Genomic DNA, 24,047 nt, shown 5'->3' on the forward strand with positions numbered 1-24,047 from the left:
GGCCCAAAGCTTAACTTCTTGAGCACTGCAAAAAGGAAAGCATGGCCCACCCGGTCAAACGCCTTTTCCTGGTCCAGGCTCAGCAAGGCTAAGGGCTGGCTTTGCTCCTTTGCCTTGGTCAGGACATCTCGGATCAGGCATAAATTTAGGGCACACGTCCGGCCCTGCACGCCGCATGTCTGGTCCGGGTGGATGATGAGACTCATCACTTTCCCCATCCTCAATGTGATGGCCTTTGCTAGGATTTTATAATCCGTCGTTAGGAGCGTAATAGGCCGCCAATTCGCTAGATTTGTCCGATCTCCTTTCTTATACAGCAGGGAAATGCACCCCATCCTCATTGAGGGGGTCAGGCATCCCCGCTCCATCCTCTCCTTATATACCTCCAGCAAATCTGGCCCTATCATGTCCCAAAAGGTAGAGTAAAACTCTACTGGCAGCCCATCTAGCCCCGGCGCTGAACCGTGTTTCAGTGAACGCATGGCCTCCTCGATCTCTTGGAGAGACAAGTCTGCTTCCAGGATCGTGCATTCTCTATCCAGAAGCTTAGTAGTAAGGTTTTGCAGCATCCTATCTTGCTCATCCCCTTCCTGGCCCCTCTTGCAGAAAAGTGTCTCATAAAACTCTGCAGCCGCTTCCAACATTGCAGCGGTGGTTTTCACTACCCTGCCTCTATGCAGCAATCCTTCGATGCGAGACCTCTTCTGCCTTGCCCGTACTGCCTGAAAAAAGTACCTGGATGGGCGCTCCCCCTCTACCATCTCCTGAGCCCCTGCCATTATCGAAAAGGCTTTGGCCTGTCTCTCAAAAAAACCACGGATCTGGGCCTTGGCCTCCTCATACCGATTCCATGCCACAGACTTCCCCGACGCCAGTTTTGTGCCCAGGTTCTGCAGCTCCTCTGAGGCTGCCTGGATCTCTTCCCGCTCCCCCCTGACTTTCTCCTTCGCCCATTCCCTACAGAACACCGCAATGCGTGCCTTCACCCCTTCCCACCAATCCCCCCAAGTGGACCACCCTACCCTCATGGCCCGCCATCCTTTAAGCACTGCACGGAAAACCTCGCAAAAGGTCTTATCCTGCAGTAGACTTGTATTAAGCCGCCAAAAATTCCGGCCTCTACTATGCTCACTTAGGGTCACCTTGACCCCAACAATGTTGTGGTCAGAGGCCCATGTGGGAATATTTACACACTCCCCCACCTTCTGCCCTCTGGGAACGAACAGGTAGTCAAGCCTAGACCGATGTCCTCGGGAATTGCTCCACGTGAAACTCGGCTCACTTGTTCCTGCCACCTTATTGGCATCCACCAGGTGGAAAGCATTGCAGAGGGTCCGCAACTCCAGACTCCCCTCTGTTGCCATGGCTGCATCTAGGGAGATATTAAAGTCCCCACCCAGGAGCACCAGTCTGTTGGTAAAGCAGACATGCTCCAGGGCCCTGAAGAACTCCCCCCGCGTCCCACCCGTGCAAGGTGCATAGACATTTATAAGTCTGAGGGCGACCCCCCGCCACCTACAGTCGACACACAGGGCCCTCCCCGGTACTACGCTTACCGATGCCTCTATTATCGTGTCCCACCCTTTAAACAAAATCCCCACCCCATCTTCTTTCACATTACCCACACCCCACACCGAAAGTCCATTTCCCCAATCCTTTCTAAATGCGGTTACATCTTCTCTATCTTTCAGGTGACATTCTTGCAAAAACATAACATCAAAAGCCACATACTTAAGGGACAAGAACAAACCTCTCCTCTTTGTGGGGTTCTTCAGTCCCCTCACATTTAGAGTGCAGATCTTCATGTTCTGTGATTATCTGTATTGCTTCCATAAACCAACCAGGCCCGGAAAGGAAGACCGGCCTTACATTCTGTCCCTTGCAAGGGGGGGCCCCCTCCCTCTGCCTGCCCCCCTCATCCCTGTAGTCATTTTGTACCTCTCCTCCTCCCATCCTAAAAAGGGGAGAGCAGATGGTGAAGGGTCTGCTTCCATTGGGTGTTGCTCCTGCTCCTCCTTGTCCGTCGGTAGCTCGGGATTCCCCATATCCTCTACGTTGTTGTTAGGCTGTGTCTCTTGGAAGCGGAATCTCCTTTCCAGCTCGGCATCCTCGTCTTCCCTGGGAAAAGGTCGCTTCGCTGCTCCTTTTGTCCCATCTGGGGAGTCTGCTGTTTCCTCTACAGTGCAATTTGCCCAGTCTATCTGCTCATCAGAGTCCCCACAACTCCCACTCTCTGCCAGTGACCAGTCTTTCAGGGCTGCTCCATGGCAGACATTCTGGGCCCACACTCCGGCTGCCACCGGGGGGCTTCCCCCCCCACTCTCCATTTTCTGACCATCCCCTTCTTTTCCATCGTCCCACTCTTTTGCTCTCCGCTTTTGCTTTCTTTTCTCCTGACCCTTCTCCTGGTCCGAGTTCTGTCCCAGGTGGCTCTCCACCCTTTCCGCCTGGCTCTCTCCACATGGTTCTGTGGGTCCTACTTGGAAGCTTGGAAAACGTTGCCCGCCCTCTTTCTCTACCTCCAGTAGCTCTGCATGCTCTTCCGCTTCTGGAGAGAGCTTCCTTGTCTCCACGCCGGGGCTTTTCCCCCCTCCACCCTGCATGTCCTCCTGGGAGAAGAGGTCTGCAAAGGTTTTCCTCCTTAATGCACAGCTCCTGTAGAGGTGATCTTCTCCTCCACAAAGGCTGCACTTCTTGGGGGCCCTGCATTCCGTTGACTCATGCTCCTGAGAGCCACAGAAGCGACACTTGCTGTTATTACAAACAGATTTTGTATGCCCAGCTGTTCCACATTTCCGGCAGGTTACTGGCTGCCCAGGATAAAAGAGGAAGCCTCTATGAGGCCCGATGGCAAAGGACCCCGGAGGCTGTACAACCCCTCCAGGAGCTGTTGGCTCTGGACGGAAACGCACCAGGTATTTCCTCCTTCCGTTCCAGATCCCAAAGGCATTACAGATTTTCTGACCCCCCTCCACCTTTAAACAATATCTCTGTAGAAAATGTCTGATATCGCTCTCCTCCACAAAGGGGTTGTACATGTGCACTGTCACTGGTACGTCCTCCCAGATATAAAGGGCTCTTACCTTTAGGCCTCGTAGGGCAGGGTGCTGCAAATTCCTCTCCCAGGTTGCCACAAAGTCCAGACAGGATGTCATTTCCCCAAAGGTTATATCCATGAAACCAGCATGCGCAAAGTCCTGCAAGCACAGAACCGATGTGGTCTGCTGCTTCATTACTCCTTGCAATACCTCTTTCACCAGGTGCTCCACCTTGAATCTTGCCCTTTCTGCTTGACTTGCATCTTTCAGGAGCTCCACCCTCACAGAATTTCTCAGCCGCGCCACTCGGACCGGCCCACTCGCGTCGACTTCCGGCATCTTGATAAGAACAGATACTACACTTGATCTTAGCCAAAAGGCCGAGAAGCGATAACCCGTTATGGCCTCTGGCCTAACGAGCACCAGCTGGCAGAGCCTCCACTCCTGGACGACATGCCTGACCACGCGCTTGAAGACCTTGCGCAGAGAGGATTGAGCAACTAGGCACCACGCCCAACCGACCTTGCATCCCAAAGCCAAACTTCTTCCCTCTCTTACGTTAAACTGTGAAACAAATACAGCTTTGCCTCAGCAAAGCTCACAAAAATAAGTTGAACTCGTCAACGTTCCTCTCCACGGAAATCTTTAGTAAAAGGCGAAAGATTTATGCGTGAATGAAGAGAAACCCGAGCTATACAGGAAGTCAGTCCAGGCCTCCGAAACTCCATCGGAGGCCTAGAAATCCGGTCTAGGGTAGGTTGGCTTGCGCCGGCCCCTTACACCTGCACAGCCTTGATAGCTACAGATGTAGGATTGGTCTAGAGCTGGATGTGGGCTGTGGTTTGTATTAAAACCTAATAGGTCCCCTCCCTTTTCCAATTAAGTACATCTGAAACCTTTACGACTGACACCTGTTCCATTTTGTACAATTAAATACAAGAAATTTTTTTTTTTTTTTTTTTTTTTTTTTTTTTTTTAAGTACCATATGTCACTTTGTTTTTTTTCCTACTTTTTTTTTTTTTCCCCCCAATCGTTTAACATGAATACGTATTCATTCATTCGTTCATTCATTCATTCATTCATTTATTTATTTATTTCCTTCCTCCCTTCCTTCCTTCCTTCCTTCTTCTTTCATTTGACCCCTTTGAAAAGGTGCACCGTTCCTGGAGGTACTGCAATACCAGGTCGATGCGTGGAGCGGACGGAGCAAGCCCCTCTTCCAGCTCCTCGCTCTAAAAATCCGTTTAATATAAAGTCCTCGAATGGAGGACGTATCAGGTATTAAACTGATAAGAACAGATTTTTCTTTCGAAAAAATTTTATTGTCACTTTTTTCTTTTTTTCATATTCACAGTGTACACAGTTTTTTTCCTTCTCAGTTTATAGACATTTTTTTAAATAAATAAATAAACTTGGGTAAAACAATTTCTTATTTTAAAAACTGTTTAAAGGAAAAATAAATAAATACATCAATTGTGTGTGTAAAAAACTATGAATAAAAGTGTCCATAAAATCGTTTCGTTTTTAAAAACAGTTAAATAAATCGATTGATTAATAAAAAAGCAAACACATGTCTTTCTATAAAACACACAAAATAAAAAACCACTCAAGCCTCCTCTCTTTTCCAAGATCGGGTGTGAGTCCTTACCAAGGGAGCCCATCTCACTGCTCTCCAGCACACGGCCAAGGCCCGTCACTTCCGGTGCCCAGAGGAGATCCTCTACCCTCCGGCTCGCTGCTCCCGTAGCCTTTGCAGGTGAGGGCGCATCTACGAGCGGCCAGGGTCGGTGGCGGCCGGGACCTTTCTCGTGCAACCCCGGCCCCCTCCTCCGAATGTCGCCGCGCGGTACCCCTGCAGCGTGGACTTCGCCATCTGCTCGCTCGCGTGGAGGGGCACCGTCACGCGTTTCCCCACCAGCAGGTTTCTGGTGGTCCAGATGGCATCCTTCACGGCGTTGAGGGTGAGCCAGAGCGTGGTGAACCTCTGCGCCGTTAGGCCCTTCGAGCCTGGGCCCACCCCGAGGATGGCGAGCTTGTAGTCCATCTGGACCCCACCTGCCGACAGGCACGGGAAATACAGGGGGCCGGTCGTGGTCCACTGGTCCCGCGCGGCGCCGCACTCCCACAAGAGGTGTCGCACGGTCTCCGGCGCGTTGCATCCGGGTCGTGGGCAGATGGGGTTGGAGCCCATGCCCCGGGAGTGCATGACCGCCCTGACCGGGAGAATCTCATGGGCCACCATCCATGACAGGTCCTTGTGCCTGTTCTGAAGAGCAGGGTGGGCGGCGTTCCTCCAAACCTGTTTGGCCTCACTTAGAGCGAGGCCGGGGACTGGACTCACAGGTTCCCGATCCTGAACGAGAGAGAGAAGAGACCTGTGGTTAGTTAAAACGGAGACATCTTCTCCTTCTAAAACATTTTTCTTTAAAAATTTCTTGATAAAATCGTGTTCTTTTGTCAGATTAAAAGACACAGGCGTTTTGAGGTCTACAGGTAAAATCTTTATGCTTCGTAGGTACGACCCCATCCAGAAACGGGTCATGGCCGCTGTCTTGCTCTCTCTGGACGGGGCCACGGCGTACGCGATGTGGAGGGCGGTGAAACGGCTGCCTAAAAACAAGTGGGGGTCCGGGAGGCCTTTTCCGCCGTTTTCCGGTCTCTTCTTCACGACCTCCCTCTTCACTCTCTCCCACTTGGACCCCCAGACGAAGTAAAACACCGCCCTCTCCAGCTCTAAGAGAAAGTTACGTGGGGGACTAAAAACAGAACACACCAGTAACATTAAAGGTAAAATCACTGCTTTAAAAATTAAAACTTTACCTTCAAAAGTCATCTGTCTTAGTCCCCAAAAGCCCAGTTTTTGCCTGACTTTCCCTAACACGTCGGCCCAGTTTCCCTGTCCTCCACCCTCTTTGTCAAATTTTACACCTAAAATCCGTAGGTCGGTTTTAAAAACCAATTCCAGTCCGCCTGTGTCTACGCTACCCCACGGCCCGAAGAGCTGGGCCTCGGACTTGCTCCTGTTCAGCTTGGCGCCCGAGGCTCGACCGTACCAGTCAGTCAGGTCCATTGCTCTTCGCATGGATAAAATGTCTGTGGCTAAAAGGGTGACGTCGTCCATATATAAAACGCACGTCGCGGTCAGTCCACCCGTCCCAGGCACTTCTAGTCCTTTGATCCATTTATCCCTTCTCAAGATCTGTGCCAGTGGCTCGATGCAAGCCACATACAGGAGGGGAGATAAAGGACACCCCTGACGGACGCCACTGCGGATATTCACCGCCTTGGACACGTGCCCGTTAACCAACATTCTACTGATTATGCCCTTGTACAGTAATCCCACCCAGGCTATGAACCTATCAGGGAACCCCATTTTGTCCAATACCTGAAACAGGAACTGGTGCGAGACTCGGTCGAATGCTTTTTCAAAGTCTAGGTTCAGGACCGCTAGCCGGATGTTTCTGTCTCTCGCGTAACAGATGACGTCTCTGATCAGTACCAGGCTGTCGGTGATCTTCCTCCCTGGCACAGCGCATGCTTGATCCGGGTGGATCACGTCCTCTAAAACGGTCGACATACGTGCAGATAAGATCTTGCTAAAAAGTTTACAATCGAAATTTAAAAGCGTGATGGGTCTCCAGTTCCTGAGGTCTGTCTTGTCGCCTTTCTTGTGTAGAAGCGACACTATCCCTGTTCTAAAGCTGTCTGGGAGTCTGTCCAAGGTCTCAAATTCGTTAAAAACAGTGAGTAAGTCATGTGCTAAAATATCCCAGAAAGTCAGATAAAATTCTAGGGGGAGTCCATCCATTCCTGGGGACTTCCCCCTTTTAAAACCTTTTAAAGAATTTTGTATTTCTAAAACCGTAAAATCCTGGGATAAAAGCACGGCTTCACTGTTGACCTTGTTTTCTAAAAAGGCTAAAACTTCTTCCAAGGTATCTTTATGTACGTATTTTTCGCTGTATAGATTGCTATAAAATTCTTCCACCCCACCTAAAATCTCGTCCGTTGTTTTTAGGTCCCTCCCTCCATCTTTTATTGCGGTAATTGTACCTCCCTTTGAAACAATCTTTTTAAAAAAATACCTTGTACATTTTTCACCTTCCTCAATCTCCCTCTCTCTGCTTCTTAAAATGACCCCCTTATTTTGTATATCTGATAAAACACGCATTTCAGCTTTTACTTCTTTAATCTCTTCCGTAAAATCAATCCCACAGTTAAAAAGGTTAAAATATCTCTGCAGCCTTTTTTGCAGTCCCATCATGCATCTTTTTTCCTTATTTTTCTTTTCTTTCCCTACCCTCTTAAAAAATTTTCCTGTCCGTTTTTTCACCATCTCCCACCACTGTGCTCGTGACTCATAAAAGTCCTGGAGGGTCTGCCATTGGCTAAACTGCTCCCTATACTCTCTGACTACTTCTTTGTCTTCTAACACCGAGCAGTTCAGCCTCCACAGCCCTCCTCCTACCGTCACACCAGTGGGCAGTGAAAGGGTGCAGGACAGCATCATGTGGTCTGAAAAGAAGAGAGGGGTCAGTGTAGCATCGGTCGGCGGGCAGTCCCTTGTAAAAACATAGTCGATGCGAGAGGCTCTGGTGCCATCACCACTGAACCAGGTGAAGCCCTCCTCTCTTTGATGCAATGCTTTGAAACAGTCGACTAGCTTAAAATCTTTTATTAGTCCCTGGAGTAACACCGATGTTTTATCTACCGTGCACTCCCCGGCTACCCTTTTCCTATCTTTAACTGTTAAAATACAATTAAAATCCCCTGCTACGATTAAAGGAACCCTCCCTAGCATGTGGGACTGCAGGTCTTCTAAAAGTTCATACCTTTCGTTTTTTTCTGTAAAACCATACACATTAAGAATAGTAAAATCCCTATCTAAAAAGGTCAGATTGGCTAAGAGTGCCCGTCCATCTCTCACCACTGTGCTGCCCTTCACCGTGATGTTGGGATTTTTTATTAAAATGGCGACCCCATCACATTTATTAAAATTGGAACCACTCCACACGGAGGGTCCCGGGGTCCACAGGTCTTCCCATTTCCTGTAACTGGATAAAAAGGGCAAAGCACACTCTTGTAATAAAATCACATCTGACTTAAAAGATTTTAAAAGGGATAATACGCTCTGTGCTCTCAGGGTGGACCTCACACTTCTCACATTGATGGTAGAGATTGTGAGGGCCATGAGCAGTATGGTTAAGAAGGTATAAAACAGTATAAAAACACATACAGAGACAACATTAAAATCAAGTTAGAGGCATATGATTTCTTGTGACACTTGCTCTTCCTTTATCCCAGTGGGACTGGGTCCAGGAGGGCAAGTGTCTGCTGCCTCACGGGCCGCGGAGGCAACCTCTCGCGGCTCCTTTGGCGATGATGTTCTCAGCTGGAGGTGCAAGAAAGAAACCTCATTTGGGGGCTCTGAGGGCCATAAGCGGTTCAGGTCTTCCGAGGAAGAACTGTCCCGCCTATGCTCTGCCCTCAGTTTCTTCTCCTCTGTTACTAACAGAGGAGATCCCGCAGGTCTTTTCTGCACCTGAGCATTCGGGAGAGGACTGTCTGGCTCACTCTCCCCAGATACCACACTTAACTCTGAAACTGTCTCCATGGAGGAAGCCGTCCCTTCCTCCCCTTCCGCCATTTCCTGTACTTTATTTTGCGGGGAGGGGGGGGCTTCCTCCCTCTGCTTTGCTGACTCCGCCCCTAAGGCCGCCCCACTTACCCGTATCTGCTCAGGCCCTGAAGCTGACGGGAGAGCTGGCTCTCCCGCCAAAACCACAGGGCCCGCCTCCTTCTCCGTCGTTTGCTCGGTTTGTTGTTTTTGTGGGGCGGCCATCTTGTTACTTTTCAGTTTGTTGGCAAAGCTCTTAGGGCAATCTCTGTAGAGGTGGTTTGTCTCCCCACACAGATTGCACCGTCTGCCAATGGTGCACTCGTCGAAAACGTGACCAATTTCTCTACATTTTCCACAAATGATTTCCTGGCACGCCTCGGCTAGATGTCCCATCCTCCCGCACTTACGGCAGAGTTTGGGCATCCCTTGGTAATGAATGTAGCCTCTGTTCTCTCCCAACACAATCATGGAAGGCAGATGTCTCAGGCCCTGGTAGCCCCCAGCGTCTTCCCATTGTTTAATGGGAATCCGCCAGGAACAATTCCAGATGCCGTCCTCATCCAACACTTTGACTGGTTGCCCGCGAACAGTGCAAAATCTACCCAGCCATACGCAAATGTCATCTCCAGTCACCGTTTCATTAAACATCCTAACAATCACCGTTTTAAGCGAATTGTCAGAAAGTTTCTCCACGGTGAACATGGAGAAATGGGCCTTACAACCGTCAAACCGTTGCCAGAAATCATTTAGCAGAGAAGCGGTCCTAAAACTAACGTCAAATCCTTTGTTCAGGGGCAGAGTCACGAGACAGTTCAGTTCGTCGGGTTTAAAACCAAGAGATTTCTGGATTAGCTTCCTGGAGAAATCAAGGCGTGACATCCCCAGGAGCTTTCCATCCACCTCTTTAAACAAAAAGCGCACGCTGTGGTGCCTCCTCATGCCGGCACGAGCAGCCGACATTTTGGAGGCACCACTAGCCTATAAATGAATAAATAAATAAATAAACGATAATAAATAAGTAAAACAAATACAGAACTAAACGAAATAAATATTTTGAAAACGAAAAAAGGAAGAAGAAATAAATAAATTTGTACTTACCTATATACAGGTTCACTGGCACGATGTTTCATTCACCAACTGAAGCTGAAGATCACAGGGTCCGCACAAATTTCCTCTCTGAACGGTTTTGCCCAAAACCACGAAAAGGTTGAGCGCAATGGCCGCCAGAGAGTCGATCGCTGTCTCCTCCAATTGATCTTAGCCAAAAGGCCGAGAAGCGATAACCCGTTATGGCCTCTGGCCTAACGAGCACCAGCTGGCAGAGCCTCCACTCCTGGACGACATGCCTGACCACGCGCTTGAAGACCTTGCGCAGAGAGGATTGAGCAACTAGGCACCACGCCCAACCGACCTTGCATCCCAAAGCCAAACTTCTTCCCTCTCTTACGTTAAACTGTGAAACAAATACAGCTTTGCCTCAGCAAAGCTCACAAAAATAAGTGGAACTCGTCAACGTTCCTCTCCACGGAAATCTTTAGTAAAAGGCGAAAGATTTATGCGTGAATGAAGAGAAACCCGAGCTATACAGGAAGTCAGTCCAGGCCTCCGAAACTCCATCGGAGGCCTAGAAATCCGGTCTAGGGTAGGTTGGCTTGCGCCGGCCCCTTACACCTGCACAGCCTTGATAGCTACAGATGTAGGATTGGTCTAGAGCTGGATGTGGGCTGTGGTTTGTATTAAAACCTAATAGGTCCCCTCCCTTTTCCAATTAAGTACATCTGAAACCTTTACGACTGACACCTGTTCCATTTTGTACAATTAAATACAAGAAATTTTTTTTTTTTATTATTTTTTTTTTTTTTTAAGTACCATATGTCACTTTGTTTTTTTTCCTACTTTTTTTTTTTTTCCCCCCAATCGTTTAACATGAATACGTATTCATTCATTCGTTCATTCATTCATTCATTCATTTATTTATTTATTTCCTTCCTCCCTTCCTTCCTTCCTTCCTTCTTCTTTCATTTGACCCCTTTGAAAAGGTGCACCGTTCCTGGAGGTACTGCAATACCAGGTCGATGCGTGGAGCGGACGGAGCAAGCCCCTCTTCCAGCTCCTCGCTCTAAAAATCCGTTTAATATAAAGTCCTCGAATGGAGGACGTATCAGGTATTAAACTGATAAGAACAGATTTTTTTTTTTTTTTTTTTTTTTTTTTTTTTTATTTCACCTCCACACTTCCATAAGACATTGTGTTTCCTCATACATATGTCCATAGTCCTTGTGTGCTAGTGTCTGTACAGTTCCCAACAGGTTGGGGGTGAAAAGGTCAAACAAACAATGTACCCCCTCCCTACCATGCCATATAACTGCAAGCCTTGGTAACCGCTAACTAACCCATAACTTAGAACATTTCGATACCCATGAAAACCGGCAGGAATGAAAACAAGGCCTTTTCCACGAAACAAAAACTAAAAAAAACTAAAAACCAAACCACAATTACTGTTATTTAACAAAAGCAATCCTGTCACCTGAAAATACCCTTTCGAAACCTTTCTTATACTAAAATCTGTCTTGTCCCATTAGCGGGGGTTCCCTTTCTTTTATCCTGTAGAACCGCTTTCCTAATCCCCCCCTCCCTTTCCCTCCCCCCCCCAATCCCCCTGCATAGACTACATTTGGCATGAGGGTCTCCCTTTTCAGTACCAAAACCCGGGAACGGGGTTGCCAACAGGGCCCGTAAGCATGCTCTACCCCACCCCCGCCCTGGGAGCACCTGTCTGGCTTCTCCCCGCCTCTCCGTACCTTCGCCAAGCTTCCTGTCTCTCCCCCAACCATCGTACTCTGCCTAGGAAGCTGCGGAAAACGGCGCCCGGCTCCATCCTAGGCTTCATCGCTCGTAAGCACTTTCCCCTCCATCCCCAAACTGCTCTCTTCCCCTCTGAAACAACTTCCCACACCATCTTACGCTTCTCTGGGTCCAAGGCTTCCAAGCCCCCCCCAAACCTTATCAAGTTGTTATTCAAGGGTACATTAGGGCCTTTTCTCCACCACTCCTTAACCAGTCCCCAAAACACTTGTGTGCAGGGACATGTCCAAAACACATGCTCTACCGTCTCTTCCTGTCCACACCCTACCGGACATAGGGGGGTCCTGGCACACCCGAAGCGATACAGGCGCTCCCTTACAGGGAGGCGGCCCAAAGCCCCTAACCAATTTAGGTCCCTTGCCTCCCCCTCCAAGAAGGCTGGCTGGAGGGCCTCCCAACTAACCTCCCGCCCCACGATGGACCGAGTGGAGGGGACCCTCTGGTTTTGCATGAATAGGTCATAGAGGCGCCTGTGATTATGTACCAGGCCACCTTCTAGGCATCCCGGGTTCTGTTCCAAGACCTGCGCCATGCGCTCGTAGTGCCATGGTCTTTCCAGGGTCCATGGGCTTGACCGCGCCAGAGGAGCTAGGCTCCTCAAGGGGAAGCCCAGCCAATATCTGGCAAAGCATGAAGCTAGATGTTTTGGAGGATGGATAACTAGCTCCGCATGGAAAGCTATCAGTATAGCCATAGTCTTCCAGAGGAGATTTGGAACCCCTCTTCCCCCTTTTGCTATTGGCTGGCACATAAGTGCTCTCTGCACTAGCTCTGTCCTCCCCCCCCAGATAAAGTTAAAGACCGCTCTTTCTAAACTGGACCCCCCTGCAGGTGGGCATGGAAACACCTTGGCTGTATGGACGAGCCTGGACAAGATGTCCGTTTTTATGACGAGCGCTCGTCCGTTAATCGACAGCCTTCTTGTCTCCCATAGCGCAAGGCGCTGCTGCACCTTCTTTAGCACATTGGCCCAATTCCTGGCACCACTGGCTGAATGGAAAAAATTAACGCCTAGAATCTTTATCCCCTCTGGGCATACAGAGTAGCCACCCCAAGCACTTGACCTGCCCCGCCAGGATCCACACGGCATTACCCTGGACTTCTCCGAGTTCACCAGAGCTCCAGAGGCATGGCAGTAGGACCTCAGGTGGGACTCTACCCTGTGGAAGTCCTTCTCTTCTGTTACAAAGAGAGTCAGGTCATCCGCATAAACCGAGACTAAGGCTCTTCGCCCTCCCCCCCCAGGGACATGGCACCCTGCTAGTCTTTGATCTGCTCGCAGGCTAGCCACTAGCGGCTCAATTGCCAATACGTATAGCAGCGGGGAGAGTGGACACCCTTGCCTCACCCCACCCGCCTGCCTCACTGGCCTCGACAAGAACCCATTGACGCAAACCCTACTTGCCACCTCCTCATACAACAGCTTCACCCCCCTTATAAACCTTGGCCCAAAGCTTAACTTCTTGAGCACTGCAAAAAGGAAAGCATGGCCCACCCGGTCAAACGCCTTTTCCTGGTCCAGGCTCAGCAAGGCTAAGGGCTGGCTTTGCTCCTTTGCCTTGGTCAGGACATCTCGGATCAGGCATAAATTTAGGGCACACGTCCGGCCCTGCACGCCGCATGTCTGGTCCGGGTGGATGATGAGACTCATCACTTTCCCCATCCTCAATGTGATGGCCTTTGCTAGGATTTTATAATCCGTCGTTAGGAGCGTAATAGGCCGCCAATTCGCTAGATTTGTCCGATCTCCTTTCTTATACAGCAGGGAAATGCACCCCATCCTCATTGAGGGGGTCAGGCATCCCCGCTCCATCCTCTCCTTATATACCTCCAGCAAATCTGGCCCTATCATGTCCCAAAAGGTAGAGTAAAACTCTACTGGCAGCCCATCTAGCCCCGGCGCTGAACCGTGTTTCAGTGAACGCATGGCCTCCTCGATCTCTTGGAGAGACAAGTCTGCTTCCAGGATCGTGCATTCTCTATCCGGAAGCTTAGTAGTAAGGTTTTGCAGCATCCTATCTTGCTCATCCCCTTCCTGGCCCCTCTTGCAGAAAAGTGTCTCATAAAACTCTGCAGCCGCTTCCAACATTGCAGCGGTGGTTTTCACTACCCTGCCTCTATGCAGCAATCCTTCGATGCGAGACCTCTTCTGCCTTGCCCGTACTGCCTGAAAAAAGTACCTGGATGGGCGCTCCCCCTCTACCATCTCCTGAGCCCCTGCCATTATCGCAAAGGCTTTGGCCTGTCTCTCAAAAAAACCACGGATCTGGGCCTTGGCCTCCTCATACCGATTCCATGCCACAGACTTCCCCGATGCCAGTTTTGTGCCCAGGTTCTGCAGCTCCTCTGAGGCTGCCTGGATCTCTTCCCGCTCCCCCCTGACTTTCTCCTTCGCCCATTCCCTACAGAACACCGCAATGCGTGCCTTCACCCCTTCCCACCAATCCCCCCAAGTGGACCACCCTACCCTCATGGCCCGCCATCCTTTAAGCACTGCACGGAAAACCTCGCAAAAGGTCTTATCCTGCAGTAGACTTGTATTAAGCCGCCAAAAATTCCGGCCTCTACTATGCTCACTTAGGGTCACCTTGACCCCAACAATGTTGTGGTCAGAGGCCCATGTGGGAATATTTACACACTCCCCCACCTTCTGCCCTCTGGGAACGAACAGGTAGTCAAGCCTAGACCGATGTCCTCGGGAATTGCTCCACGTGAAACTCGGCTCACTTGTTCCTGCCACCTTATTGGCATCCACCAGGTGGAAAGCATTGCAGAGGGTCCGCAACTCCAGACTCCCCTCTGTTGCCATGGCTGCATCTAGGGAGATATTAAAGTCCCCACCCAGGAGCACCAGTCTGTTGGTAAAGCAGACATGCTCCAGGGCCCTGAAGAACTCCCCCCGCGTCCCACCCGTGCAAGGTGCATAGACATTTATAAGTCTGAGGGCGACCCCCCGCCACCTACAGTCGACACACAGGGCCCTCCCCGGTACTACGCTTACCGATGCCTCTATTATCGTGTCCCACCCTTTAAACAAAATCCCCACCCCATCTTCTTTCACATTACCCACACCCCACACCGAAAGTCCATTTCCCCAATCCTTTCTAAATGCGGTTACATCTTCTCTATCTTTCAGGTGACATTCTTGCAAAAACATAATATCAAAAGCCACATACTTAAGGGACAAAAACAAACCTCTCCTCTTTGTGGGGTTCTTCAGTCCCCTCACATTTAGAGTGCAGATCTTCATGTTCTATGATTATCTGTATTGCTTCCATAAACCAACCAGGCCCGGAAAGGAAGACCGGCCTTACATTCTGTCCCTTGCAAGGGGGGGCCCCCTCCCTCTGCCTGCCCCCCTCATCCCTGTAGTCATTTTGTACCTCTCCTCCTCCCATCCTAAAAAGGGGAGAGCAGATGGTGAAGGGTCTGCTTCCATTGGGTGTTGCTCCTGCTCCTCCTTGTCCGTCGGTAGCTCGGGATTCCCCATATCCTCTACGTTGTTGTTAGGCTGTGTCTCTTGGAAGCGGAATCTCCTTTCCAGCTCGGCATCCTCGTCTTCCCTGGGAAAAGGTCGCTTCGCTGCTCCTTTTGTCCCATCTGGGGAGTCTGCTGTTTCCTCTACAGTGCAATTTGCCCAGTCTATCTGCTCATCAGAGTCCCCACAACTCCCACTCTCTGCCAGTGACCAGTCTTTCAGGGCTGCTCCATGGCAGACATTCTGGGCCCACACTCCGGCTGCCACCGGGGGGCTTCCCCCCCCACTCTCCATTTTCTGACCATCCCCTTCTTTTCCATCGTCCCACTCTTTTGCTCTCCGCTTTTGCTTTCTTTTCTCCTGACCCTTCTCCTGGTCCGAGTTCTGTCCCAGGTGGCTCTCCACCCTTTCCGCCTGGCTCTCTCCACATGGTTCTGTGGGTCCTACTTGGAAGCTTGGAAAACGTTGCCCGCCCTCTTTCTCTACCTCCAGTAGCTCTGCATGCTCTTCCGCTTCTGGAGAGAGCTTCCTTGTCTCCACGCCGGGGCTTTTCCCCCCTCCACCCTGCATGTCCTCCTGGGAGAAGAGGTCTGCAAAGGTTTTCCTCCTTAATGCACAGCTCCTGTAGAGGTGATCTTCTCCTCCACAAAGGCTGCACTTCTTGGGGGCCCTGCATTCCGTTGACTCATGCTCCTGAGAGCCACAGAAGCGACACTTGCTGTTATTACAAACAGATTTTGTATGCCCAGCTGTTCCACATTTCCGGCAGGTTACTGGCTGCCCAGGATAAAAGAGGAAGCCTCTATGAGGCCCGATGGCAAAGGACCCCGGAGGCTGTACAACCCCTCCAGGAGCTGTTGGCTCTGGACGGAAACGCACCAGGTATTTCCTCCTTCCGTTCCAGATCCCAAAGGCATTACAGATTTTCTGACCCCCCTCCACCTTTAAACAATATCTCTGTAGAAAATGTCTGATATCGCTCTCCTCCACAAAGGGGTTGTACATGTGCACTGTCACTGGTACGTCCTCCCAGATATAAAGGGCTCTTACCTTTAGGCCTCGTAGGGCAGGGTGCTGCAAATTCCTCTCCCAGGTTGCCACAAGGTCCAGACAGGATGTCATTTCCCCAAAGGTTATATCCATGAAACCAGCATGCGCAAAGTCCTGCAAGCACAGAACCGATGTGGTCTGCTGCTTCATTACTCCTTGCAATACCTCTTTCACCAGGTGCTCCACCTTGAATCTTGCCCTTTCTGCTTGACTTGCATCTTTCAGGAGCTCCACCCTCACAGAATTTCTCAGCCGCGCCACTCGGACCGGCCCACTCGCGTCGACTTCCGGCATCTTGATAAGAACAGATTTTTTCTTTCGAAAAAATTTTATTGTCACTTTTTTCTTTTTTTTCATATCCACAGTGTACACAGTTTTTTCCTTCTCAGTTTATAGACATTTTTTTAAATAAATAAATAAACTTGGGTAAAACAATTTCTTATTTTAAAAACTGTTTAAAGGAAAAATAAATAAATACATAGATTGTGTGTGTAAAAAACCATGAATAAAAGTGTCCATAAAATCGTTTCATTTTTAAACATCATTAAATAAATCAATTGATTTATAAAAAGCACATACATATCTTTATATAAAACACACAAAATAAAAAACCACTCAAGCCTCCTCTCTTTTCCAAGATCGGGTGTGAGTCCTTACCAAGGGAGCCCATCTCACTGCTCTCCAGCCACGGCCGAGGCCCGTCACTTCCGGTGCCCGGAGGAGATCCTCTACCCTCCGGCTCGCTGCTCCCGTAGCCTTTGCAGGTGAGGGCGCATCTACGAGCGGCCAGGGTCGGTGGCGGCCGGGACCTTTCTCGTGCAACCCCGGCCCCCTCCTCCGAATGTCGCCGCGCGGTACCCCTGCAGCGTGGACTTCGCCATCTGCTCGCTCGCGTGGAGGGGCACCGTCACGCGTTTCCCCACCAGCAGGTTTCTGGTGGTCCAGATGGCATCCTTCACGGCGTTGAGGGTGAGCCAGAGCGTGGTGAACCTCTGCGCCGTTAGGCCCTTCGAGCCTGGGCCCACCCCGAGGATGGCGAGCTTGTAGTCCATCTGGACCCCACCTGCCGCCAGGCACGGGAAATACAGGGGGCCGGTCGTGGTCCACTGGTCCCGCGCGGCGCCGCACTCCCATAAGAGGTGACGCACGGTCTCCGGCGCGTTGCATCCGGGTCGTGGGCAGATGGGGTTGGAGCCCATGCCCCGGGAGTGCATGACCGCCCTGACCGGGAGAATCTCATGGGCCACCATCCATGACAGGTCCTTGTGCCTGTTCTGAAGAGCAGGGTGGGCGGCGTTCCTCCAAACTTGTTTGGCCTCACTTAGAGTGAGGCCGGGGACTGGACTCACAGGTTCCCGATCCTGAACGAGAGAGAGAAGAGACCTGTGGTTAGTTAAAATGGAGACATCTTCTCCTTCTAAAACATTTTTCTTTAAAAACTTCTTGATAAAATCGTGTTCTCTTGTCAAATTAAAAGACACAGGCGTTTTGAGGTCTACTGGTAAAATCTTTAGGCTTCGCAGGTAGGACCCCATCCAGAAACGGGTCATGGCCGCTGTCTTGCTTTCTCTGGACGGGGCCACGGCGTACGCGATGTGGAGGGCGGTGAATCGGCTGCTTAAAAACAAGTGGGGGTCCGGGAGGCCTTTTCCGCCGTTTTCCGGTCTCTTCTTCACGACCTCCCTCTTCACTCTCTCCCACTTGGACCCCCAGACGAAGTAAAACACCGCCCTCTCCAGATCTAAAAGAAAGTTTCGCGGGGGACTAAAAACAGAACACACCAGTAACATCAAAGGTAAAATCACTGCTTTAAAAATTAAAACTTTACCTTCGAACGTCATCTGTCTCAGTCCCCAAAAGCCCAGTTTTTGCCTGACTTTCCCTAACACGTCGGCCCAGTTTCCACGTCCTCCACCCTCTTTGTCAAATTTTACACCTAAAATCCGTAGGTCGGTTTTAAAAACCAATTCCAGTCCGCCTGTGTCCACGTCACCCCACGGCCCGAAGAGCTGGGCCTCGGACTTGCTCCTGTTCAGCTTGGCGCCCGAGGCCCGACCGTACCAGTCAGTCAGGTCCATTGCTCTTCGCATGGATAAAAAGTCTGTGGCTAAAAGGGTTACGTCGTCCATATATAAAACGCATGTTGCGGTCAGTCCACCCGTCCCAGGCACTTCGAGTCCTTTGATCCATTTATCCCTTCTCAAGATCTGTGCCAGTGGCTCGATACAAGCCACATACAGGAGGGGAGATAAAGGACACCCCTGACGGACGCCACTTCGGATATTCACCGCCTTGGACACGTGCCCGTTAACCAACATTCTACTGACTATGCCCTTGTACAGTAATCCCACCCAGGCTATGAACCTATCAGGGAACCCCATTTTGTCCAGTACCTGAAACAGGAACTGATGCGAGACTCGGTCAAATGCTTTTTCAAAATCTAGGTTCAGGACCGCTAGCCGGATGTTTCTGTCTCTCGCGTAACAGATGACGTCTCTGATCAGTACCAGGCTGTCGGTGATCTTCCTCCCTGGCACAGCACACGCTTGATCCGGGTGGATCACGTCCTCTAAGACGGTCGACATACGTGCTGATAAAATCTTGCTAAAAAGTTTACAATCAAAGTTTAAAAGCGTGATCGGTCTCCAGTTCCTGAGGTCTGTCTTGTCGCCTTTCTTGTGTAGAAGCGACACTATCCCTGTTCTAAAGCTGTCTGGGAGTCTGTCCAAGGTCTCAAATTCGTTAAAAACAGTGTGTAAGTCCTGTGCTAAAATATCCCAGAAAGTCAGATAAAATTCTAGGGGGAGTCCATCCATTCCTGGGGACTTCCCCTTTTTAAAACCTTTTAAAGAATTTTGAATTTCTAAAACTGTAAAATCCTGGGATAAAAGCATGGCTTCACTATTGACCTTGTTCTCTAAAAAGGCTAAAACTTCCTCCAAGGTATTTTCATATATATATTTTTCACTGTATAAATTGCTATAAAATTTTTCCACCCCACCTAAAATCTCGTCCGTTGTTTTTAGGTCCCTCCCTCCATCTTTTATTGAGGTAATTTTACCTCCCCTAGAAACAATCTTTTTAAAAAAATACCTTGTGCATTTTTCACCTTCCTCAATCTCTCTCTCCCTGCTTCTTAAAATGACCCCCTTACTTTGTATGTCTGATAAAACACGCATTTCGGCTTTTACTTCTTTGATCTCTTCAGTAAAATCAATCCCACAGTTAAAAAGGTTAAAATATCTCTGCAGTCTTTTTTGCAGTCCCATCATGCATCTTTTTTCCCTGTTTTTGTTATCTTTCCCTACCCTCTTAAAAAATTTCCCTGTCCGTTCCTTTACCATCTCCCACCACTGTGCTCGTGACTCATAAAAGTCCTGGAGGGTCTGCCATTGGCTGAACTGCTCCCTATACTCTCTGACTACTTCTTTATCTTCTAACACCGAGCAGTTCAGCCTCCAGAGCCCTCCTCCTACCGTCACACCAGTGGACAGTGACAGGGTGCAGGACAGCATCATGTGGTCAGAAAAGAAGAGAGGGGTCAGTGTAGCATCGGTCGGCGGGCAGTCCCGTGTAAAAACATAGTCGATCCGAGAGGCTCTGGTGCCATCACCACTGAACCAGGTGAAGCCCTCCTCTCTTTGATGCAATGCTTTAAAACAGTCGACTAGTTTAAAATCTTTTACTAAGCCCTGAAGTAAAACCGATGTCTTATCTACCGTGCACTCCCCCACTACCCTTTTCCTGTCTTTAGCTGTTAAAATACAATTAAAATCCCCTGCTACAATTAAGGGGGCCCTCCCTAGCATGTGGGACTGCAGATCTTCTAAAAGTTCATACCGTTCATTTTTTTCCGTAAAACCATACACATTAAGAATGGTAAAATCCCTATCTAAAAAAGTCAGATTGGCTAAAATTGCCCGGCCATCCCTCACCACTGTGCTGCCCTTCACCACAATATTGGGATTTTTTATTAAAATGGCGACACCATCACATTTATTAAAATTGGAACCACTCCACACGGAGGGTCCCGGTGTCCACATGTCTTCCCATTTCCTGTAACTGGATAAAAAGGGCAAAGCACACTCTTGTAATAAAATCACATCTGACTTAAAAGTTTCTAAAAGGGATAATACACTCTGTGCTCTCAGGGTGGACCTCACACTTCTCACATTAATGGTAGAGATTGTGAGGGCCATGAGCAGTATGGTAAAAATAGGTATAAAACAGTATTAAAAACATGCAGAGACAATGTTAAAAACAAATTAGAGGCATATTATCTCTTGTGACACTTGCTCTTCCTTTATCCCAGTGGGACTGGGTTCAGGAGGGCAAGTGTCAGCTGCCTCACGGGCCGCGGAGGCAACCTCTCGCGGCTCCTTTGGCGAAGATGTTCTTAGCTGGGGGTGCGAGAAAGCAACCTCATTGGGGGGCTCTGAGGGCCACAAGCGGTTCAGGTCTTCCGAGGAAGAACTGTCCCGCCTATGCTCTGCCCTCAGTTTCTTCTCCTCTGTTACAAACAGAGGAGATCCCGCAGGTCTTTTCTGCACCTGAGCATTCGGGAGGGGACTGTCTGGCTCACTCTCCCCAGATACCACACTTAACTCTGAAACTGTCTCCATGGAGGAAGCCGTCCCTTCCTCCCCTTCCGCTATTTCCTGTACTTTATTTTGCGGGGAGGGGGGGGCTTCCTCCCTCTGTTTTGCTGACTCCGCCCCTAAGGCCGCCCCACTTACCCGTATCTGCTCAGGCCCTGAGGCTGACGGGAGAGCTGGCTCTCCCGCCAAAACCACAGGGCCCGCCTCCTTCTCTGTTGTTTGCTCCGTTTGTTGCGTTTGTGGGGCGGCCATCTTGTTACTTTTCAACTTGTTGGCAAAGCTCTTTGGGCAATCTCTGTAGAGGTGGTTTGTCTCCCCACACAGATTGCACCGTCTGCCAATGGTGCACTCATCAAAAACGTGACCAATTTCTCTACATTTTCCACAAATGATTTCCTGGCACGCGTCGGCTAGATGTCCCATCCTCCCACACTTGCGGCAGAGTTTGGGCATCCCTTGGTAGTGAATGTAGCCTCTGTTCTCTCCCAACACAATCATAGAAGGCAGATGTCTCAGGCCCTGGTAGCCCCCAGCGTCTTCCCATTGTTTAATGGGAATCCGCCAGGAACAATTCCAGATGCCGTCCTCATCCAACACTTTGACTGGTTGCCCGCGAACAGTGCAAAATCTACCCAGCCATACACAAATGTCATCCCCAGTCACCGTTTCATTAAACATCCTAACAATCACCGTTTTAAGCGAATTGTCGGAAAGTTTCTCCACGGTGAACATGGAGAAATGGGCCTTACAACCGTCAAACCGTTGCCAGAAATCATTTAGCAGAGATGCAGTACGAAAACTTACGTCAAAACCTTTGTTCAGGGGCAGAGTCACGAGACAGTTCAGTTCGTCAGGTTTAAAGCTTAGCGATTTTTGAATTAGCTTCCTGGAGAAGTCAAGGCGTGACATCCCCAGGAGCTTCCCATCTACTTCTTTAAATAAAAAGCGCACGCTGTGGTGCCTCCTCATGCCGGCACGAGCAGCCGACATTTTGGAGGCACCACTAGCCTATAAATAAATAAATAAATAAATAAACTATAATAAATAAGTAAAACAAACACAAAACTAAACGAAATAAATATTTAAAAACGAAAAAAAAGGGAGAAGAAATAAATAAATAAATTTGTACTTACCTCCACGCAGATTCCCGGGCACGATGTTCCATTCGCCAACAGAAGCTGAAAAGTCGCAGGGTCCGCACAAATTTCCTCTCTGAACGGTTTTGCCCAAAACCACGAAAAGGTTGAGCGCAATGGCCGCCAAAGAGTCGATCGCTGTCTCACCCGATTGATCTTAGCCAAAAGGCCGAGAAGCGATAACCCGTTATGGCCTCTGGCCTAACGAGCACCAGCTGGCAGAGCCTCCACTCCTGGACGACATGCCTGACCACGCGCTTGAAGACCTTGCGCAGAGAGGATTGAGCAACTAGGCACCACGCCCAACCGACCTTGCATCCCAAAGCCAAACTTCTTCCCTCTCTTACGTTAAACTGTGAAACAAATACAGCTTTGCCTCAGCAAAGCTCACAAAAATAAGTTGAACTCGTCAACGTTCCTCTCCACGGAAATCTTTAGTAAAAGGCGAAAGATTTATGCGTGAATGAAGAGAAACCCGAGCTATACAGGAAGTCAGTCCAGGCCTCCGAAACTCCATCGGAGGCCTAGAAAACCGGTCTAGGGTAGGTTGGCTTGCGCCGGCCCCTTACACCTGCACAGCCTTGATAGCTACAGATGTAGGATTGGTCTAGAGCTGGATGTGGGCTGTGGTTTGTATTAAAACCTAATAGGTCCCCTCCCTTTTCCAATTAAGTACATCTGAAACCTTTACGACTGACACCTGTTCCATTTTGTACAATTAAATACAAGAAATTTTTTTTTTTTTTTTTTTTTTTTTTTTTTTTTTTAAGTACCATATGTCACTTTGTTTTTTTTCCTACTTTTTTTTTTTTTCCCCCCAATCGTTTAACATGAATACGTATTCATTCGTTCGTTCATTCGTTCATTCATTCATTTATTTATTTATTTCCTTCCTCCCTTCCTTCCTTCCTTCCTTCCTTCTTCTTTCATTTGACCCCTTTGAAAAGGTGCACCGTTCCTGGAGGTACTGCAATACCAGGTCGATGCGTGGAGCGGACGGAGCAAGCCCCTCTTCCAGCTCCTCGCTCTAAAAATCCGTTTAATATAAAGTCCTCGAATGGAGGACGTATCAGGTATTAAACTGATAAGAACAGATACTACACTTGATCTTAGCCAAAAGGCCGAGAAGCGATAACCCGTTATGGCCTCTGGCCTAACGAGCACCAGCTGGCAGAGCCTCCACTCCTGGACGACATGCCTGACCACGCGCTTGAAGACCTTGCGCGGAGAGGATTGAGCAACTAGGCACCACGCCCAACCGACCTTGCATCCCAAAGCCAAACTTCTTCCCTCTCTTACGTTAAACTGTGAAACAAATACAGCTTTGCCTCAGCAAAGCTCACAAAAATAAGTTGAACTCGTCAACGTTCCTCTCCACGGAAATCTTTAGTAAAAGGCGAAAGATTTATGCGTGAATGAAGAGAAACCCGAGCTATACAGGAAGTCAGTCCAGGCCTCCGAAACTCCATCGGAGGCCTAGAAATCCGGTCTAGGGTAGGTTGGCTTGCGCCGGCCCCTTACACCTGCACAGCCTTGATAGCTACAGATGTAGGATTGGTCTAGAGCTGGATGTGGGCTGTGGTTTGTATTAAAACCTAATAGGTCCCCTCCCTTTTCCAATTAAGTACATCTGAAACCTTTACGACTGACACCTGTTCCATTTTGTACAATTAAATACAAGAAATTTTTTTTTTTTTTTTTTTTTTTTTTAAGTACCATATGTCACTTTGTTTTTTTTCCTACTTTTTTTTTTTTTCCCCCCAATCGTTTAACATGAATACGTATTCATTCATTCGTTCATTCATTCATTCATTTATTTATTTATTTATTTCCTTCCTCCCTTCCTTCCTTCCTTCCTTCCTTCTTCTTTCATTTGACCCCTTTGAAAAGGTGCACCGTTCCTGGAGGTACTGCAATACCAGGTCGATGCGTGGAGCGGACGGAGCAAGCCCCTCTTCCAGCTCCTCGCTCTAAAAATCCGTTTAATATAAAGTCCTCGAATGGAGGACGTATCAGGTATTAAACTGATAAGAACAGATTTTTCTTTTTCTTTCGAAAAAATTTTATTGTCACTTTTTTCTTTTTTTTTTCATATCCACAGTGTACACAGTTTTTTCCTTCTCAGTTTATAGACATTTTTTTAAATAAATAAATAAACTTGGGTAAAACAAATTCTTATTTTAAAAACTGTTTAAAGGAAAAATAAATAAATACATCAATTTGTGTGTGTAAAAAACTATGAATAAAAGTGTCCATAAAAT

At 48.9% G+C, this 24,047-nt stretch overlaps 5 non-coding genes and 4 pseudogenes across 5 annotated transcripts; all 9 read right to left on the reverse strand.

Moving 5' to 3' along the window:
* Nucleotides 1-3,323: 3,323 nt before the first annotated feature.
* Nucleotides 3,324-3,430, reverse strand: LOC128635475 (uncharacterized; annotated as a pseudogene).
* A 187-nt stretch (nucleotides 3,431-3,617) lies between these two features.
* On the reverse strand, nucleotides 3,618-3,732 carry LOC128635490 (U5 spliceosomal RNA). The gene has a single exon (XR_008398463.1). It is a non-coding gene; the product is annotated as a U5 spliceosomal RNA (small nuclear RNA).
* Nucleotides 3,733-4,186: 454 nt separating this feature from the next.
* On the reverse strand, nucleotides 4,187-4,362 carry LOC128635581 (uncharacterized; annotated as a pseudogene).
* Nucleotides 4,363-10,127: 5,765 nt separating this feature from the next.
* Nucleotides 10,128-10,242, reverse strand: LOC128635537 (U5 spliceosomal RNA). Its single transcript, XR_008398510.1, has one exon. It is a non-coding gene; the product is annotated as a U5 spliceosomal RNA (small nuclear RNA).
* A 451-nt stretch (nucleotides 10,243-10,693) lies between these two features.
* On the reverse strand, nucleotides 10,694-10,906 carry LOC128635474 (uncharacterized; annotated as a pseudogene).
* Nucleotides 10,907-22,154: 11,248 nt separating this feature from the next.
* Nucleotides 22,155-22,269, reverse strand: LOC124627578 (U5 spliceosomal RNA). Its single transcript, XR_006982061.1, has one exon. It is a non-coding gene; the product is annotated as a U5 spliceosomal RNA (small nuclear RNA).
* Nucleotides 22,270-22,728: 459 nt separating this feature from the next.
* On the reverse strand, nucleotides 22,729-22,919 carry LOC128635535 (U2 spliceosomal RNA). Its single transcript, XR_008398508.1, has one exon. It is a non-coding gene; the product is annotated as a U2 spliceosomal RNA (small nuclear RNA).
* A 187-nt stretch (nucleotides 22,920-23,106) lies between these two features.
* On the reverse strand, nucleotides 23,107-23,221 carry LOC128635491 (U5 spliceosomal RNA). The gene has a single exon (XR_008398464.1). It is a non-coding gene; the product is annotated as a U5 spliceosomal RNA (small nuclear RNA).
* A 450-nt stretch (nucleotides 23,222-23,671) lies between these two features.
* On the reverse strand, nucleotides 23,672-23,848 carry LOC128635579 (uncharacterized; annotated as a pseudogene).
* Nucleotides 23,849-24,047: the final 199 nt, after the last annotated feature.

The sequence above is a fragment of the Ictalurus punctatus genome, chromosome 19 (genome assembly GCF_001660625.3).
Source record: "Ictalurus punctatus breed USDA103 chromosome 19, Coco_2.0, whole genome shotgun sequence".
In the NCBI taxonomy this organism is placed as follows: domain Eukaryota; kingdom Metazoa; phylum Chordata; class Actinopteri; order Siluriformes; family Ictaluridae; genus Ictalurus; species Ictalurus punctatus.